At 40.5% G+C, this 20479-nt stretch overlaps 1 pseudogene; it reads right to left on the bottom strand.

Moving 5' to 3' along the window:
• Positions 1–8850: 8850 nt before the first annotated feature.
• On the bottom strand, positions 8851–18697 carry LOC103672963 (annotated as a pseudogene).
• Between the last annotated feature and the right edge of the window lie 1782 nt (positions 18698–20479).

Genomic DNA, 20479 nt, shown 5'->3' on the forward strand with positions numbered 1-20479 from the left:
TAGTGCTTAACTTAGCCTAAGCAGGGTCATTAGGTTGGTTTCAAGGAAGTAGTTCTGGCCAGAATGGACCAAAGAACAGGTGGCAACTTTGGCAAGAGGATGCAGTTGAGGCTACAGGATGCAATGGCATTGCTGGCTCAACAGGTGGGCAGGGTCAGATAATCTGAGCAATCTCCAACTAGGCCAAACTTGACCCATGGGATCCCCACTGAAAAAGGCAAACTAGGGCACCAGAACAGGAAATTAGAAAGAATGATAGTCAAGGCAAGATGCTGAGCAGAAACTATGTGCACTAGATTGAACTCATTTAAAAAGTACATACCCCCATTCCTACATGCACAAATACACCCCAACTTGAGGTAGCATGTGCATGCGCGTGTGTGCGCGCGCACACACACACACACACACACACACACCCCACAGACACAAAATGCTGACACAGGGACCGATGCCCACACTGGAAGAACTTGGTGTGACCTGGTTTGGTTGGCAAATACTGTAACACCTGATGTGTTTGCAGTTGGCAGGGAAAGAGGTACTCTTCACAAGTGCACGTCCCAAATAATAGAAATATCCCTTGAAGGGAACAAGGTCTTTTTCATTGTAATCGTTTCAAACAGATAGCTTTCTTTCTTCTTATACCAATTGAATCTGATACAATTTAACTTTTTCTGGATGACTCCAAGCCATCTTTATGGACACTCATTACTGGGGGCTGGGCTGAGACATAGGGTGTTATCAGGAGCAATGCTGAAGCGTATTGGTCTCTATCCCTCCACTAAACGGCCCCAGCATTAAGGTCCCTATTTACACAGACACTCATATTACCCATATACTTAGGTATGAATATATACACACACCATATTTCATATAAGTGTCTATATAAGATACATACATAAGTCATATTATACAGATACAGTATAGTTACTTGTAATCAACCTATTACCTCCTTGCAGCAAGGTTTGTAAGTGGCTCCTGTTCTTATAGCCAATAACTTGCTTCTTTCCTCACTTTCCTTCCTTTTTTGCACGCTAATTGTTGGGATTAAGGAGTTAGCGCCTCATTCACTGCAGAGTTGATGGTTTTAATTGGTCGCACCTGTCTTAGTTGAAGAAGGCATTTTAACTATAAAGAATTTCACTGGGAGATAGGCTCAGGGGGAGTTATTAAAAGCAAGTGCAAAACAGCTCCTTGGAAGGCCATTATTTTGCATTTCCCCCTGCCCCCACCCCCACATGTTTATTACTGGTAACAAGGTGAGAGAAAATGCCCTGACTTCATTAGAAACCTGGAAAAATAATTTTCTTTATCAATATCTTCCTTTCTTGCTAGGGCACATTTTGTCTGGAATGTGGTGTGGCAAAACGGCCAACCCCAAGCATCATTTTTGTCTAAAGGGCAGTGTTAATAAACTCTCTGGAGCTTCAGGACTCATCCCTGGAGAACAATCCCGTCCTCCCCACCCCTCACCCCCCACATACCTGCAGCAAAACAGCCACCTCATTAGCTCAACGTTGTAAATAACTCAAATAACTCAGACCCCGCCTAGGCTGGTGGTAATCACAAGTGTGCCACTTCAGGGAGGGGAGAGAAACAGTTTCAGACTGTTTCACCAGCATCTGTTTTACTTACATACAAACAATGTGCTCACCACAAACCCTATCTGTTTATTGAAACCAGCCTGGCAGAACCTAGTGTGACATGCCTTGGTTGGCAGATACCTTAACATCTGATCCGTTTGGCATTGGCCAGGAAGGAAATGTTTGCAAGCGCATGTCCCAAATAATAGAAACATCTTTGCACGAGCCAAGTCCTTTTCATTGTAATTGTTTCAAATAGATAGGTCTCTGTCTTTTCATGCCAAGTGAACCTGACATAATTTGCCCTTTTCAGGTTGATTACAGCCATCTTTATAGACACTAATCGTTGAGTTGGGCTGGGATGTAAGGGGTGTCCTTAGGAGCTATGTTGAGGTGGATCAGACTGTTTAATCATCCAATAAATGGCCCCAGGCTGTCCAGTTTTTTAGAACTATCCCGTCTCCTTTCCAAAGTCTTTGCTTTCTGATAATGTTGTTTATGCCTTCAGTAGCCCTTTGACATTTTCTATTCTACTCTGGAGTCAGAAACCAAGCAAAGTTACAATTGTGTATAAAGTAAGATTGAGAGCCTTAAGAGTTTTTCTATAAGTACTCTGCATGAGTTTTGGTGTATAGATTTTATATCATCTCTTCTGCCTGCTCTAAGATTTTTAAAGGTTAAGCCTTAGTTTTTTAGCTCTGAGAGTACTAGAAAATTATGGTTTCCAGGAAGGGAACTTTCAGATAAGTGATGTATCATCACAGTTGGGATTAATACCCATAAAGTAAACCTCACAAAAAGAAAGGATGTGTTTGGTAAATTAATACCTTAAGCAGAATCATAAGGGCAATTAATGCAAGTTTCATTTACATGTGAAACTTGACTATACTTCTCTGGATCCCATTAAGTGATCTACTCCATAATACAATTCACTGTACATATTTGGAAGGAACAATAGCAAAGAATAATACCTCAATCAATCCGGTGACAAGAAAGTTCATTTGCATAAAGTCAGCCTGGTACATAGACACATAGAGAATTCATGGAAGCTCTCAGTCCTTGGGTAGTCATAGTAGCAGCTGAAAAAAAGACAGAACCAAGGCCATGATAGCAGGGAAAGTTAAAGGTCCAGGGTGTCTTTAGCTTAAGAATAACTGCTGGGGGTCTTATCTCAGAAAGACAGAAATATGTCCACAAGCCTGAGTCACAGCCTTTTCTTGTACCATGACTGGAATGGGATATGTTTCTGAAATTAGTCTGTGAAGGAAATTTCTTTTTTTTTTAAGAGAGAGGAAGAGAGAGAGCAGGGGTGGAAGGGCAGAGGGAGAGGGAGAGAGAGAATCTTAAGCAGGCTCCATGCTCAGTGCAGAGCCCAACAGGAGGCTCGATCTCACAGCCCTGAGATCATGACCTGAGCTGAAATCAAGAGTCAGCCACTTAAATGATTGAGCCAGCCAGGTGCCCCTGTGAAGGAAATGTCTAAACAAGAAGAGTCAATATTAGTGGAGCTATTACTTTATAGGTTTGAAAGATATTCTGGGTTTTTACTAAGTCAGACTAGCCTTCCCACCAATTAATAGCAGGTAGCTATGTGCCGGTATCATGTTAAGTTTTTTTGCATGTGTTATTTCATTTAGGCCTCATGAACTTTGCAGGTGGATGTCAGTTCCATTGTGTAAATAAGGAAACAGCAGTTTTGTGAAAGTGATTCACGGGACCAAGTTAGTGAGCGGTCAAATTCGGTTTCAAACCCAGTTCTAACACCACTGCCTGCTATCTTAACCACTACCACATGCTGTAGATCCTTAAGAGATGGGATCAGACAAATACTGTAGGGTACTGTAACAGGTATATGTCAGTAACTAGGCTGAGACTCATGTCAAGGGGCCCTTCCAAACCCTACTTATCTTCCTCCAAACCCACAAGGCAATGACCTTCATTTAGTCCTGGTTAGGATGATGATTACAGAATGCATGAAAGAGAAAGGACAATATAAGTGTCCTAATTTCTTAAACAATTGTCCTTGAGGCCATGTCTATACAACCCAAAGAGAAGTTGTTACTCAACATTTGGAACTGTGACCAAGGTCTGACTGGCAACATGTTTTAACTTTCAGGAGCAAAATCGGCAACATCAACCAATCAGTCTTGAACTAGCTAGCATCAGCAGTGCAGTGCATGCTACTTTCATGTCACTGAAAAAAATGAGTGGTTATTGTTAAGAGCAAAGGATCAATGTCAAATATTATGTGAAATGAATTTTGCAAGTGAGATACTTTATGTGTTAAGAGATACTTATGAGGAGCCAAATAATATAGAGAGCAAGAATTGGGAGTACCAGGAAAGGTTTAGGAACAGTGTCCTTGATGATGCATGAATTGGTCATCTCATCATTCACAGGATTGATGGAAATATTGAAAAGGTCAGAGTTTGCTTCATTAAATGGCTTAATACCTTGCAACTGTGAGAATGATGGCTGAAGAATCCAATTTGGAGGAAGAAGCTAACTTGTTCTGGAAGAAACCCTAAACACAAGCAAAGTTTCTGAAAAGAAGTCAATGCATTTTGAGTGATGAATGAAAATAGGAAGGACTTGACATTTGTTTTGAACTTTCAAGGGAAACTTGACAAAACAAGGTGTTCTCAAGCAGAATAGTAACCAGGGTGGAAAATGGGTTTTCTAATATGACCGAGAAACAAATGATAGAATCTTCAGAGGCAAACTGTAGCATGCCATAGACCCTAAGATGGGTGCAGAATCCGACTATGGATGAGGATAATGGACTCGTATTGTTCTGCTAGCAATGATACTATCCATGTAGAATTCACTTCTCAAAGGCAGTCAATCAGGCTAATAAGATAAAAATACTAAAGCACTGGAGGAATTCTGTGATTGGCTTTTTCTTTTTCTTTTTTAAAAATTTTATATTTATTTGTCAGAGAGAGAGCACAAGCAGGGGGAGCAGCAGGCAGAGGCAGAAGCAGGCTCCCCGCTGAGCCAGGAGCCTGATGTGGGACTCAATCCCAGGACCGCAGGATCATGACCTGAGCTGAAGGCAGATGCTCAACCAACTGAGCCACCCAAGCATCCCTGTGATTGGCATTTTCGCCACAACAGGACCATAGTTGGTAAATCACTTTTGCAATTTTAATTGTGCTGAAGGCATTCAAAAACTCCTGTGGGAAAGACTTTTGACCATTTGTAGAATGCAAATGCATCCTCAAAAGATGAAAAAGTTAACCTCAGTTGAGGGAATTTAAAAAAATGTATCTAAGAATATAAAGTAAATACTCGAAAAGGAATTTCCAGTGATTTTGTTTTTAGCATCAGTGGAATACCTATTTAGTTTCCCAGTGGATTTCTGTGAAGGAGATAAGTCTCATTTAGATGTATAAGTTCTGATGTGTTTGTTACACAATCCCTCCTGTTACTTTACTAGTAGTGTGAAACACAGTTTGATATCAGCTTTATTAAACTCCAATCTTGATCAGCTGGAAGAGTAGTGAGACCTGACACCGTGTCCCCACACTTTGTGTCTTCATTCATTTTTATGCCAGCAATGATCTTGCACTACAGGTGAAGCTGGACATAGAAGGTAAACTTGAGGAGCCTGTAGAGCTTGAGAAGATGAAGAAAGAAGACGTTAAAGTTTAGAAATCTTGGAGCCTCTGCCAGAATGCCCTCAGAACTCCAATTCATTTGACTGGGTTCCTGATACCTGTCTAATCCTTGGCAGTCCTCTGCTCCTAAGGTCCAGAAATCTGTCTCTAGGCCCTCTCTTGGGAGTTCTACTTTTAGGTATACTGCTCTGGAACACAATTTTTAACTTTTCTTAATTAGTATCACTGCCCTGAGAACCATCCTGCCTTCTCCCACTTCCTAGCCTGGCTCCTTTGTATAGAAATGCTAATGTGGATGGGTTTCCCATGTGGAGACAGGTACTGTAGGCAAGCTTCCTTCAGGCCAAGGCTGAAACCCATTTTGCTTCTTCTTGCCCCTGACTTACCCATTTCCAGTTTCCTCTCCCTCTCTCCTGAGCAGCCACTGAGGTACCAGCAAGCCATCTGGCCAAAACAGTGGAGGTTGAAGTATAAATTGAAGCTGGAGCTCTTCTAATCTAGTATGACAGTTTGTGCTGATCAGGTTAATGAGGATAATTTTTCTTTGGCTTGTATAGAGACACGAAAATTTAATCTGATTTGCTATTAATTACTCTGTCCAATCATTAACATAATGTTTCACTAAATAGAGGAAATCTATTCATGTTGCAGAGGCAGTGTGTCAACCAAAGCACAATAATAGAAAAGTGTTGCTTTTTATGTTCTTCAGGGAAGCTTCTGACCAACATGAGTAAGACACGCACTTTGACACATTTCTCACCAGTAGGGATCGGCTATCCTGAGTTGTACACTCTCCTCCAGCTCCCTCAGGGAATTACATACATTTGTGAAAGATGGGGAATACAGAGATACACTGTGGTTTTGGGAACAAAGTGAAATTAATTGGCCCACAAGATTAAATAACCACATCTTGAGTGAAAGCAAGATAATGCTTTATCAAATAAATGAAATGGATTTAGATGGCTCTTTTGTATTCTTTTATTAACAAATATCTATTGAACAATGATTCTGTGTTAAGCACGTGCTGGGTGCTGGGGATGTAATGTTCAAACAAGACAGACACAGATACTGCCTTTGTGAAGTTTATCATCCAGGTAAAGGATATATATTTATGTGACTGTACATCTATATCTATGATCACTCAGATAATTCAGTTACAGAGAAATTTATAATGAAGTAATGAAAAAGTTGTGGTGCCTTAAGAACAGATCATAAAGAGACTGGGTGGCACCCAAAGAATGAGCCAGATGATAAGTGGAGTGAGGAAGGGGAGAAAGCACAGCGTGTGTGAAAGTTTTGAGGAGGCATGTTTGGGGAACTTAAAGAAATTCTGAGAGGAAAGAAGCTCTGAGAGCAAGAAAGCAGAAAATGATGGGGCGCCTGGGTGGCTCAGCGGTTAAGCGTCTGCCTTTGGCTCAGGGCGTGATCCCGGCATTATGGGATCGAGCCCCACGTCAGGCTCCTCCTCTATGAGCCTGCTTCTTCCTCTCCCACTCCCCCTGCTTGTGTTCCCTCTCTAGCTGGCTGTCTCTATCCTGCCGAATAAATAAATAAAAAATCTTAAAAAAAAAAAGAAAGAAAGCAGAAAATGAGACTGGAGACTGGGGCAAGAGTTACATGTTTTTTTTTTTTGGCAATTAAAGGGGCTCCAGGTGGGCTCCATGTCCTTGGATGTCATGACAGGTAATGTCGGTCACTTCCATGGGGCATTTGGGCTTCATCTAAGGACAATGGGAAGTCGTTGAAAGTTTCTAAGTTTAGTTAATCTCAGACTAGATTTTAAAAAAAATTTCCCAATGGCCAACACATTAAATAAACTCCTGAAAAAAGAAAAAGAAAGACATGTATGCATGGAGCGGATGAAGCATTTCCACATGACATCTACATAGAAGGCTAGGCAGAACCCCTGAGAGGCTGAAAAGTAATTACACTCCTACTCTGGATCCATGTCTTAACCACAAGGAGTGTGTTCTGCAGGCTCTATTTCCTAGTTGAGGGTAATTACAAGAAGTTAAAACTAGATTAGCAACAATTAGACCCTATACAAGAGGGAGCTCTGTGGGTGGTAGGGAAGGGAGTAGGAAGAACCAGCTGGGAAAGTGTTTCCCAAACTGTTTGGCATTCCTAGACTCATATTGTAGGTAGAAGTACTTGGAGAGTTTATCTGTGCTCCTGGTGGTGCCCACCAGGAGGGTGGGCAGTTGAAATGAGGTATACACACACACACACACACACACACACACACACACACATACACGCACACACATTACGAACAGCCAATCAAGATTACCTTCTTCTCAAGCCAAAGTGCTTCATAAGCCAATAAATGGAAACAAAGAGGAAAGGAAAGTGAAGGTTCATTACAATTTGACTGAAGACGTCTTGTTTGAGCAACTACTTTTTTGCCCCACTCTGGATCTAGATACAGTGGGAGATATATGGCAAGTATATGATCTTGTCTTTAAGGAGCTTCCAAGTCTATTTGAGAGATTTGGTGCGGCTGGAACAAAAAGGGGAAAAGGAGACTGGTGAATGGTGAGCTCAAGAGGTGTCCAGAAGCCAGGCTGAGGAGCTCTGATTCCATCCCAGGGGCACAGGGGGGACCACGGAGAGTTTGTGAAAACAGGGAAAGGACAGGGCCAGGTTTGGATTTTAGAAAGATACACCTGGCCACTTTAGAGAAAGTGGAGGAGAGGGTATGGCAAGGAGCAAGGTTGGGGGGGGGGCGGGCTCAGTCAGAGCTGCCTGTGGAAAAAGCTTGGGGTATCTATGACCATAAGGTGGAAGCTGAAGAGAAGCCAGTATAGGCAGAAAAAAGTGACTTACTCGGGCGCCTGGGTGGCACAGCGGTTAAGCGCCTGCCTTCGGCTCAGGGCGTGATCCCAGCGTTCTGGGATCGAGCCCCACATCAGGCTCCTCCGCTAGGAGCCTGCCTCTTCCTCTTCCACTCCCCCTGCTTGTGTTCCCTCTCTCGCTGGCTGTCTCTATCTCTGTCAAATAAATAAATAAAATCTTAAAAAAAAAAGAAAAAAGTGACTTACTTCACTTTCTTCATACCAAACATTGATTGCTTTGATTCATTCAATCGACAAATAATTATTTTGCATCAGAACACCATGCTAGGGGACATTAAGAGGAATAAGAATGATGTTATTCCAGTCTTCAAGGGGGTTGCATAACTAACTGTTCAAGTGAGTGGAACAGTCAATAGCTGTTCTAGGATTTTAGAGCCAGTTCTGCTCAGTGGAGAGGCAAATAATGTAAAAAATAACAGAGGGGGAGGTGAATGTGCATGAAGCCTGAGGAGGGACACAGTAAAGGGCATTGCTAGGCAGAAGCTAAGAGGGTATAATAGTAAGTATTAGACAATAAGTTTGGATGGGAAGGGTATACTGACTATGTGTGTATAAAAATGTGCACGTGTGTATGTATGTGTGTACACACACATGGGTACATGTACATAAGGCAGCCAAAAACCTTAGTACCAACAGATGTTTCTATAAAAGAGAAAGAGCGAGACAGAGAGGGAGAGAGAGAAAGAATCAGAGAGGGAGAGAGATTTTTGTGGCATGCAGATTGGGTCTTTCACATTTTCCCCTAGCCTGATGGAGTTGCATTAGTCTGGCAAACTCAATTTTATCACACAAAGATTAACCTGGAGGTCCCAAAGACTTGTGTTTTAGGGCCCAAGGGAGGGTCCTTGCTATGCTGGCCAGTTCCCTGGAACTGTCCTGGAACAGCAGTGGCTTGAATCCCCAAGTACTTAGTCTAGTGTCTGGCACCATGACAAAGGAGGCCAGGAGGAAAGTGGTCTTCTCCACCATCTCAGGATCAGAACAGGCCAGATTCAATACAGGAGCCAGGTCACTGAAGAAGTGGTCAATCTCATAGGCTGCACGGAATGGCAGCTGGAAAGTCATGGCCACAGTCACCACAGAGGTTAGGAACTCATCCAGACAAAGCCCATCTGCAAACAGGATGCATGTGTGGAGGTTCATGAGGGATGGGTGCTGGAGGGAGCTGTAGATAGCAAGGTGGTGGTCAGAAGAAATGACTGGCAGCACAAAACATTCAACTACTGTAATGAACTGAAGAAGTAAAACTGGACCACACAACCTGCAAAGGAAATTGCCCCAGGATCTAAGAGAGGGTCTGCGGCATCTTAGGGGCAATGGAAGTAGTGTACCAGATCTCAAGGAAGGAAAGATTGGGCCAAAAGAAGTACATGGGGATTTGGAGGCTGAGCTCAAAGCAAGTGACTGTGAAAATGAAAATGTTACCCAGAATGGTCACTACATAGATGCCCAGAAATACCCCCACACTAAAAGACCATAGCCCATGGAGATTCCCAGATCCCAGGGGGAGAAATTCTTTGATCGTGGTCAGATTATCTGTGTCTCTAAGATTCAAACATCAGACCTGAAAAAAAGAGAAATATCAGCAATTGGAGAAAGAGCTCCAGAAGCAATAGCACCAGAAAGCCATATACTATAGAACTCAAAGGTTTTGTCTTTTCTCCTCCAAAACGAATTTTTTGTTTTGTTCTGCTAGGTATATTTATCTAATACTTGTAGCAGAATCAGAAACTATGCCCTGGAAAGTGAACACAGAGGGCATGTCCTCTGCTCTTTTTGGCTTTTTTCCTTGACATAACATGTGACAAGTCTACCTTTGGGAGTCTCAAAGTGGCAGGCAAACACTTCTTAATAGGGACATCATGTAGAAGTTTCTCTGAACTTCTGAAACTCAGCTTTTGAGACTCAATAAAAGCGTGAGTCCAAGATCCTAAAGTAACATCAGGAATTTCAGACCACATCTCCCACTGAACCCCTAAATCAGGGTAGTTTTCACCAGGAACATAATTAGAGGGAGGAGGGGAATTCAGAAATATTGATCTTAATGTACCTATAAGAAAAATAAGACTCTCTGCCAGGCTCTGGGGACACGTAGCTGATTGCTTCCATGGCATCAAATTCCTATGGAAATCGGGGGAAATGTATGTAAAGTTATTCACTTGAAACGTTAGAGAAACATAATGTTCTATCCTTCATAAATGAAAATGACATTCCTGACTCAAAAACAAGTAGGATGTGCATTTAGAGTTTTTTTTTTCCAGCAGTGGCGATGGGTTTGCAGTGAGTCATGGCTGCAGCTCTCCCTTCCCCACAAGCCCCCCTCCCCCCACCAGAGCTCAAAGACTCATATTTGTGAAATGGCTGTCTGTTCTTAGTGCCTGGGCTGTGATAAAATGGAAAATTAGGCTGCGTTGTGGCCTAAATTGGGGATAAGTGTGAGGCCAGGGTTAAGGCCTTGGTTTAGGTGGTGTTCTAAACTGAAGCCTCAGTCTGGCCAGGGAATAAAGCAAAGCCATCTTTGCTGCTTTGCTTTGGTAATGACAATCTGTCCCTAACAGGTTACAGTTAAGTCATATTTTCTGTAGAGTAGATGAAATCCTATTTTAAATCCACTCAGGGAACTGGTTATTCAAAGGAATCTTATTAAGAATGCTTCTGTGACATGAAAAAATTTCTCCATAATTTACCTTTTGTACTAATCTGGATTGTTAATGCACTGGGCTTGTGTAAAGGAAGGTCCACCTATAATGGGGTATCTAGGACATTTAGGGTGCCTAAGGTGGTACTGAATATAATTACAGTGTATAAGGAAAATCAATCAGCAACTAGAGTTGTCCCTGGTGGTGACAGCTGCTTCCTAATTGGGGGATTAAACTGCAGTGTCCTATTACCATTTTACCTTGTCTTCAGAGACTGTCCGCCAGCATTCAGAACTGACATTAACATCATCAGATTTTTATCATTCCATCCCAAGTCTCATTAATTAATAATGAAATAAACTTGATTTCCCCTTTTAGCTTACAAGTGTGTTCCTTAGTGCCTCCAAATTCAAAGGCACACCAGCATCCCTAAATCCTTTCCCATCCTCTCTTTTCTTGCAGTGAAGACAGGTTCATGCTGATGAAAAAAAGAGGCTTCAGCTGAGAATTCTATTCATTCTTTCATTCAGTATTTTCTTCGATTACCAGATATTTTTGGAGACTTGCTATGTGCTGTATATTGGGGGAGATAGGCATTGGGGATAAAATCAGGAGCAAGTAAGTCATGGTCTTAAGATCACCTCCACAACTGGGATGTAACATGACTAGCCATCAGGGAAATACAAATCAAAACCACAGTGAGATACCACCTTACACCAGTTAGAATGGCAAAAATTAAAAGACAGGAAACAACAAGTATTGGTGAGGATGTCGAGAAAGGGGAACCCTCTTACACTGTTGGTGGGAATGCAAGCTGGTACAGCCACTCTGGAAAACAGTATGAAGTTTCCTCAAGATGTTAAAAGTAGAGCTACCCTATGACCCAGCAATTGCACTACGAGGTATTTACCCCAAAGATACAGACATAGTGAAAAGAAGGAGCACATGCACCCCTATGTTCATAGCAGCAATGTCCACAATAGCCAAACTGTGGAAGGAGCCGAGATGCCCTTCAACAGATGAATGGATAAAGAAGATGAGAAGATGTGGTCTGTATATACAATGGAATATTACTCAGCCATCAGAAAGAATGAATCCTCATCATTTGCATCGACATGGATGGAACTGGAGGGGATTATGCCAAGTGAAATAAGTCAAGCAGAGAAAGATAATTATCATATGGTTTCACTCATATGTGGAACATAAGGAATAGCACAGAGGACCACAGGGGAAAGGAGGGAAAGCTGAATGGAAAGAAATCAGAGAGAGAGAGAGAAACCATGAGAGACTCTGGACTCTGGGAACCAAACTGAGGGTTACAGAAGGGAGGGGGGTGGGTGGATGGGGTCACCGGGTGATGGGCATTAAGGAAGGCACATGTAGTGATGAGCACCGGGTGTTATAAGCAACTAATGAATCGTTGAACACTATGTCAAAAACTAATGGTGTACTATATGCTGGCTAACTGAATATAATAAAAAAGAAAGTAACTGTAAAATTACTACTGTGATAAGTGTAACGAGGGAGGAATATGGGGTCTTAATACAAGGAATAATATGCCTGGAGATAAGATGGTCAGGGAAGATTGCTGTGAGAAGAAGGCTGTATTTCAGCTGAAATATGATAGCTATGTAACCAGCTATGAGAACAATCAGAGGGGAGGTACTAGAGGTAGAAAGGTAGCATGTGCAAAGGCCCTGAGTGAGACAAGCACCTGAATGCTGGAAGAAGTAAAACAACCAAGCAAACAACAAAACCAACTACTGTGGCTGGAGAACGACAGGTGAGGCAGGCTCTGAGGGAAGAGTGATAGGAGATGAGTTTGTGGAAGGTGTAGTCTGATTTACATTTTGAAAAGATCCCTTAGGCTTCTATGTGAAGAACAGACTCTTAGAGGCTTACAAGGACAGTAGGAATACTGGTGGAGAAGCTAATACAGTAATCCAGGTAAGAGATGGTAGCTAAGACCAGGCTGGGATGGAGCAAGGTGGATTAATTTGGGAGCTTTTTAATAAAAAAGAATAAAAGCTTGTCATTTATGACAACATGGATGGACCTAGAGGGTATCATGCTAAGTGAAATAAGTCAGAGAGAGAAAGAAAAATACCATATGATTTGACTTATATGTGGAATCAAAAGAATAAAACAAACAAAAAACCCAAACAGATTCTTAAACACAGAAAATGAACTGGTGGGAGGTGGGTGAAGGGATGGGTGAAATAGGTAAAGGGAATTAAGAGTTACAAACTCCTAGTTATAGAAGAAATAAGTCATGGAGATGAAAAGCATAACATAGGGAACATAGTCAATAATATTGTCATCACATTCTATGGTGACAGATGGTGACCACACTTATGGTGGGCACAGCATAATGTATAGAATTGTCAAATAACTGTGTTGTACACCTGAAACTAATATAACATTGTATGTCAACTATACTTCAGTAATACATTTTTTAAAATTAAGGGTTTTTTACATAGGATAACTGATACATTTTTTGTACTTTTATGTATTCAAATTATACTTTAATAAAGAAGTTTAACAAAATGACATGGATTAAGCAACTACATGAATGATCATGTCTTTTCCTGAGATGGGAAGACCAAGTAGGTAATTTAGTTTGGGGGGGATTTTCTTTTGTCTTTCTTCCTTCATTCCTTCCTTTCTTTCTTCCTGCCTTTTCAAAAGATCTAGTGGGGTATGATCCTTGGCTGGGATGATAGTTTCAATCCTCATATGGGCCAACAATCTGCTAACAGACCAATCCTCAGCCCCAAGAGACAGAGCTCTCACTGTGGTCACACAGCAAGCTCTTAAGCTAAAGCCTGACAAATTCCTGCCTTTGGTTTCAAAATGGGCCAGGGAAGACAATGAATGGGTCAGCGTAACTCTTTACTCGCTCTGTAGAAATTGCTCAAAGCTCAGGGTTAGCAACAGCATATCAGGAGCATCCTCTGCAAATGAAGCACAGGAAAGCATAATTCCATGGGGACTATTAGACTCCCTTCATCGCGAGTCTCCACAAAACCTTTATTAATGGCAATCCAACTACCTAGAGCTTTCAATTATCTGAGATTTTTTAAAAATTCTGTTTTGTGTCATTTGCTTTTATGTGATAGAGAGACAGATAATGAAATGAGCTTAGTCAAGAAAACAATTTTCAGGAGATGTCCTAGGGTCAGAATACATTCAGTCCTACTCTTTCACTCCTCTCCATCTCCTTTTGTAGTTCTGGCCAGTCAGAATTAATGCTCAAAATAATGGTCGGAGGCTCTGAAAGATCTTCAGTCAGCAAAGAATGGTTCAAGTATATCATTATACTTGATTTACTAGGCTGGGACAGTGCACTCAGATATCTTAGTGGATTTTTTTTTTTGCAAACATGGTGGAAAATAGCCTGTTCTTAACTTTCCTTTACCCAGAAAATCGAATTAGACATATACCCTTTCTCCTGGGATACCCTTAATCAGACTTTGCCCTGGTATTAATTCTCCTATGTCCATATAAACACCAAAAGGTATTCATTAGCATGAAAAATTGTTTGGTGCCCAATATAAAATAAAACCCCAAATTTGCCTCCTCCCATCACCACTGAGATGTTAATAGTTTCAAACATACAATCATAAAATTACAAGTGTAGCAGCATAGTTAAGAAGTAAGAGACTAACTATGGAAGCCCAAACTCATTACCTTTTCTAGAGTCAATCTAGGGAAACCTCTTAGAAAAAGGGGATGGTGCAGAGGAAGCCAAAAAAAAGGTGAAGATTACAACTTCTGGAAGGAAAAGTATATAGTTTGATAAGGGGAGCAATGTTTGGGCTATCCCAATCAGATACCATATGCTCCAGCAATCCTACTTCTGGGAATATATTCAAAGGAAAGGAAATCACTATCTCAGAGAGGTATCCGCCCTCCCTATGGTCATCGCAGCATTATTCATAATAGCCAAGATATGGAAACAACCTAAATGTCCACTGATAGATGAATGGATAAAGAAAATGTGTGTATATGCAGTGGAATATTATTCAGCCTTAAAAAAGAAGAAAATCCTGCCATTTGTGACAACATGGATGAACCTAGAGGGCATTGTACTAAGTGAAATAAGTTAAACAGTGAAACACAAATGCTGTACGATCTCATATGTGTAATCTAAAAAAGATGAGTTCATAGAACCAGAGTGGAACCATGGTTATCAGAGGCTGGGGGTGGGGGGAATGGGGAGATATTGGTCAAAGGGTACAAACTTCAGTAATAAGATGAATAAATCCTGGGATCTAATGCCCAGCATGATGACGATAGTTACTAATGCTGCATTGTATACTTGAAATTTGCTAAGAAAGTAGATTTTAAGCGGTCTCACCACAAAAAGAGTTACTTGTGAGTGAAGAATGTGTTAATTAACTTGATTGTGGTAATCACCTCATAATACATGTATATTAAAACATTATGTTGTACATCCTAAAAACATCAGATTTCCAGTGTTCTCCCTCCCTCCAAACTCCTAACTCTATCCATAAAACAAAAAGTTAAGCAACAAACACATAACATTCAAATGTTCTCTTAGATCTTAATTCTCCCCAAAGTTATTTCCGGCTGATACCTGGGACAATTGTCTAATGATAGATGTCAGGGTTAATTGGTAGTACAGAAGATCATCTGGATAACCCAAGCCTCACTCTTTAAGTCACTCCTTAGTCCAAATACATATAAACCTGTTCCTGAAACTGATGTTTGAGAAAGAAAAAGCTGGTGAGCAGGAAAACTACCCAGAGACAGACTCTGAAAGGGCAGAGAAGAAATCCTTACCTGGTACACTATGAGCTCTTCTACCAGTAGAAGAAGTTGATTTTTTGGGTCAACTCTTATGTAGGTGGTGTCTTTCTTGAATAATTCCTATTTGTGCCATGCAGCAGGAAATTTTGGTTAAAAGTTTCTTTTTCCTAAGATAGTCTCTTCAATAAATGGTGCTGGGAAAATTGGACAGCTACATGCAAGAGAATGAAACTTGACCACTATCTCACACCATACACAAAAATAAACTCCAAATGGATGAAAGACATCGATGTGAGACAGGAATCCGTCAAAATTCTAGAGGAGAACATAGGCAGAAACCTCTACGACATCAGCCAAAGCAACCTTTTTCATGATACATCCCCAAAGGCAAAAGAAACAAAAGATAAAATGAATTTATGGGACTTCATCAAGATTAAAAGTTTCTGCACAGCCAAGGAAACAGTCAGAAAAACTAAGAGGCAGCCCACGGAATGGGAGAAGATATTTGCAAATGACACTACAGATAAAGGACTGGTATCCAAGATCTACAAAGAACTTCTCAAACTCAATACGCGAGAAACAAATAAACAAATCAAAAAATGGGCAGAAGATATGAACAGACACTTTTCCAATGAAGACATACAAATGGCTAACAGACACATGAAAAAATGTTCAAAATCATTAGCCATCAAGGAAATTCAAATCAAAACCACACTGAGATACCACCTTACGCCAGTTAGAATGGCAAAAATAGACAAGGCAAGAAACAACAATTGTTGGAGAGGATGTGGAGAAAGGGGATCCCTCCTACATTGTTGGTGGGAATGCAAGTTGGTACAGCCACTCTGGAAAACAGTGTGGGGGTCCCTTAAAAAGTTAAAAATTGAGCTACCCTATGATCCAGCCATTGCACTACTGGGTGTTTACCCCAAAGATACAGACATAGTGAAGAGAAGGGCCATATGCACCCCAATGTTCATAGCAGCAATGTCCACAATAGCTAAATCGTGGAAGGAGTCGAGATGCCCTTCAACAGATGACTGGATTAAGAAGTTGTGGTCCATATATGCAATGGAATATTACTCAGCTATCAGAAAGAACAAGTTCTCAACATTTGCTACAACATGGACGGCACTGGAGGAGATAATGCTAAGTGAAATAAGTCAAGCAGAGAAAGACAATTATCATATGGTTTCTCTCATCTATGGAACATAAGAACTAGGAAGATCGGTAGGAGTAGGACTGGAAGAATGAAGGGGGGGTAAACAGAAGGGGGAATGAAACATGAGAGACTATGGACTATGAGAAACAAACTGAGGACCTCAGAGGGGAGGGGGGTGGGGGAATGGGATAGGCCGGTGATGGGTAGTAAGAAGGGCACGTATTGCATGGTGCACTGGGTGTTATACACAACTAACGAATCATCGAGCCTTACATCGGAAACCAGGGATGTACTGTATGGTGACTAACATAATATAATAAAAAAAATCATTAAAAAAGTTTCTTTTTCCTTTGACTACAACTTGTAGAACATTATAGACAGCTCACTTTTTTTAATTTAAAATTTATTTAAATTCAACGACAGCTCACTCTTAAAGGAACTGCACATTAATGTGAGAAATGATTTTGTTATTTGTGTTTGTGTACCTTGAGACCTAGACACAAGCATTACTGAAAAGCCTGAAACAAACATTGTTGAGACCTAGAAACAGACTGGAGATAGACATTATTATCTGGTGACAGATATTTCTAATTCAACTATATTCTTCGGTGCCAAATACTTTTTTTTCCCCCTGTTCTGTTCCATTTGTCAACACGACAGACAATGAAATGGGCCAAGAGATATCTTGGGCCAAATGATATGTGATGTGCCATTATGTGACATACCTAGACTAAATGTGAAGAACAGCAACAATTATCCTGGTAAATTGTGCAAAGAATAATGACCTCATACTTTTAGTCTCAACTGTCAAGATACTTCATATAAAAATTTGAGGGTATAAATAATCTGTTTAAATGTAGTTTCTTAATTACCCTACCAATATAGACTCTAATAACGGCTTTTACTTTATAGCCACAATCTGAAATTGATGGAATTCAGAAAACATTTCATCAATAAAGCATTCCAGAAAAAAATAATAGGTCTCCACAATGCTAAATACCCAGTTTGAATGAGGAATTTACCTTTGAACAAGTTATATTTTTCTAATTGGCTTCTTATGTTTACCTTGTCCTCAGAGTCACAAAAGAGAATTTGCCACATTTTCTATCCTGCTCCATTCCCTTCTATCCAGGAGAACTGAAATATCCTGATCCATTATTTTAATACTTCTCTCCTCATATGCTCACATGTGAGGCATCTGAATAGCAGTGACATTTATTTTCTTGCATCTTTCACTCATCCTCCTGATGTTTGACTGTGACAACGGGAAAAATCTTAGTACCCCTCCCACTTGCTGCTCTCTAATCTCCACCCTGTAGCATTCAAGAGCTGTATCTGTCACCACTCACATTTTCTTTTTGAAGCTTTCTGCTTCCAGTCTCCTCTTCTTTGTGGATCACGACAAATTTATAGCAGTGAGGAAGTTGCAATAGTCACAGTCACATGGTATCTTTGGTCCGTACTAGAGGATTTATCATGTCACAGGGAAGTAGTATTTTGGAGTAGAGAAGAGCATGGTCTTTTGTGTCCGACAGACCTGAGTTTGAGTTCTGGCTCCACCACATACTGTGTCTCTGGGCAAGTAACTTAACCTCTTGGTGCTTTAATTTTTTCAGCTGGAAAATAAACAATAATTATAATAATAAAACTACCTCATAGTGTTTTTGTTAGGGTTGAATTAGATTATCCATGTGAAGTGTTGGTGAGGTACCCAGAATTCTATAAGTGTTCAATCTCATTAACATTTTACATTGTATACATATATATATATATAGTTATGATTATACATATATATATTGTTTCATGCGTCATCTCCCTCACACAATTATAAGTGTCTGAAAATTAGGTGAAATCTTGAGTTTTTCAATTGCTGTCCTCTTATCTCCTTCACAAATCTAGCACAAGAAATGAGTGCCCAGTAAGATCTTAGTAAATATTTATTGGTATAACTTTTTCCCCATCCCAGCTCAAATCTGCAAGCTCTATTTTGGTCACTGCTGACAGAAACCTAAATAGATTTTTCTTACCTCTCATTGCCCTTGTTCTCCATAGAAGGACTAGCCACCATAACCCCATGGTTCTGGATATTTTGTTTATCCTGACAGAGAATCAGGATCCACATTCAAGAACATTCTCAGTCGAGGTGCTGCTCTAACTGCCCAACTTAATATTCTACCTTAACTTCCTCCCATTAGGAAATCAGGTCCTGCCTGATTGTTCAGTGTGTTGTTCTCGTGAAAATCATTTATCCGTAAAGCTGTTTCCCAAGGGTAAGGTTTTTCCCCTCTACTGGGAAAGTTAAATAAAATGGTAAAGTATACAAAGAACATCCAGAATGTCTTGTGCCTACAAATTTCTCAGCAAAACCTGAGCTTTGAAGTTTGTGGGTTCAGAGGAGCCTATTACTACTCTGAAAGCCAAATTTTCCTGTTGTGATGAACATGGCCAACCCTCAGCAACACTGGGATATTGGAAAAGGTTGATCTGTAGCTACTACATTTTCTCTTTCTCTCTCTCATTCATTCACCTTGGTTGACTCCATTTTCATCTTGTCTCTGAACCTTTTTCCTCTCTCCTCACCTCTAGCTCAGTACTTCTAGAAGTTCCTTTCAAATTATTTTCTCTTTAATTTGTAGTTAAATACACATTGATTTTTGAGGAGGTCATCTAATATAAAACTGAAAATAGACCTGTGGTGGAAATCTTTTTTTTATAATAATTTTTTATTATGTTATGTTACTCACCATACAGTACATCCCAAGTTTTTGATGTAAAGTTCCATGATTCATTACTTGTGTATAACACCCCATGCACCATGCAATACGTGCCCTCCTTAATACCCATCACCAGCCTATCCCATTCCCCTACCCCACTCCCCTCTGAAGCCCTCAGTTTGTTTCCCAGAGTCCATAGTCTCTCATGCTTCATTCCCCCTTCTGTTTACCCCCCTTCATTCTTCCCTTCCTTCTCCTACCGATCTTCCTATTTCTTATGTTCCATAAATGAGTGAAACCATATGATAATTATCTTTCTCTGCTTGAAATCTTTGCACACAGTAGGCATTTAATATTTTGCTGACTAAAGAAGTGGAAATACAATTATTTCCTCTTGAGTATGTTCAGTAAGGAATAAACAGCTAACCAAAATTATTTTCAAACGTTCACACCCCCCCAACAACCCTTCATTCAATACTGCTAGAAGACTGAAAATATCAGTCCTTTTTAGGCTCTGATCTGCAGTTCCATTTCTTGAACTCATTATGTATCTGGGATTCTACGAATGACAAGCTACAGAATCTCACTACTGCACTAGCTATGAAGGAAGAGTTTATTGAGAAAATTAATATTGTAAACAAGGTTGCAGGGGTCATGCTTAACCTCCTCAAGAGAACTGAGCACACCTAGTATAAATCAATATGGCTGATTACAAATGATTTATGTTTATTCATTAAAGCAGATATCTCAGACATCTGACAACCTTTGAAAGCTGTTAATTCAAGTTATTGTATATACTCAAGAGGAAAATGGCTGCATTTTAGATTTCCATTCTATTCTTCAGTCAGAAAATATTTACTGAATGCCTATTACATGCAGAATCCCACTTTTGGTATATCTCAAATTATATAATAGATGTGCTCCTTTAAGAAGTGTATATCTTTTGGGTCACCTGGGTGGCTCAGTCAGTTAAGCGTCCAACTCTTGGTTTCGGCTCAGGTCGTGATCTCAGGGTCTTGGGATGAAACCCCATGTCAGAGTCCCTGCTCAGTGTGGAGGCTGCTTGAGATTCTCTCTCCCTCTCCTTCTGCCCTTCCCCCCGCTCATGCTCTCTCTCTCTCTCTCTCTAGAATAAA

This window comes from Ursus maritimus (assembly GCF_017311325.1).
Source record: "Ursus maritimus isolate PB19 chromosome X unlocalized genomic scaffold, ASM1731132v1 scaffold_X1, whole genome shotgun sequence".
In the NCBI taxonomy this organism is placed as follows: Eukaryota; Metazoa; Chordata; class Mammalia; order Carnivora; family Ursidae; genus Ursus; species Ursus maritimus.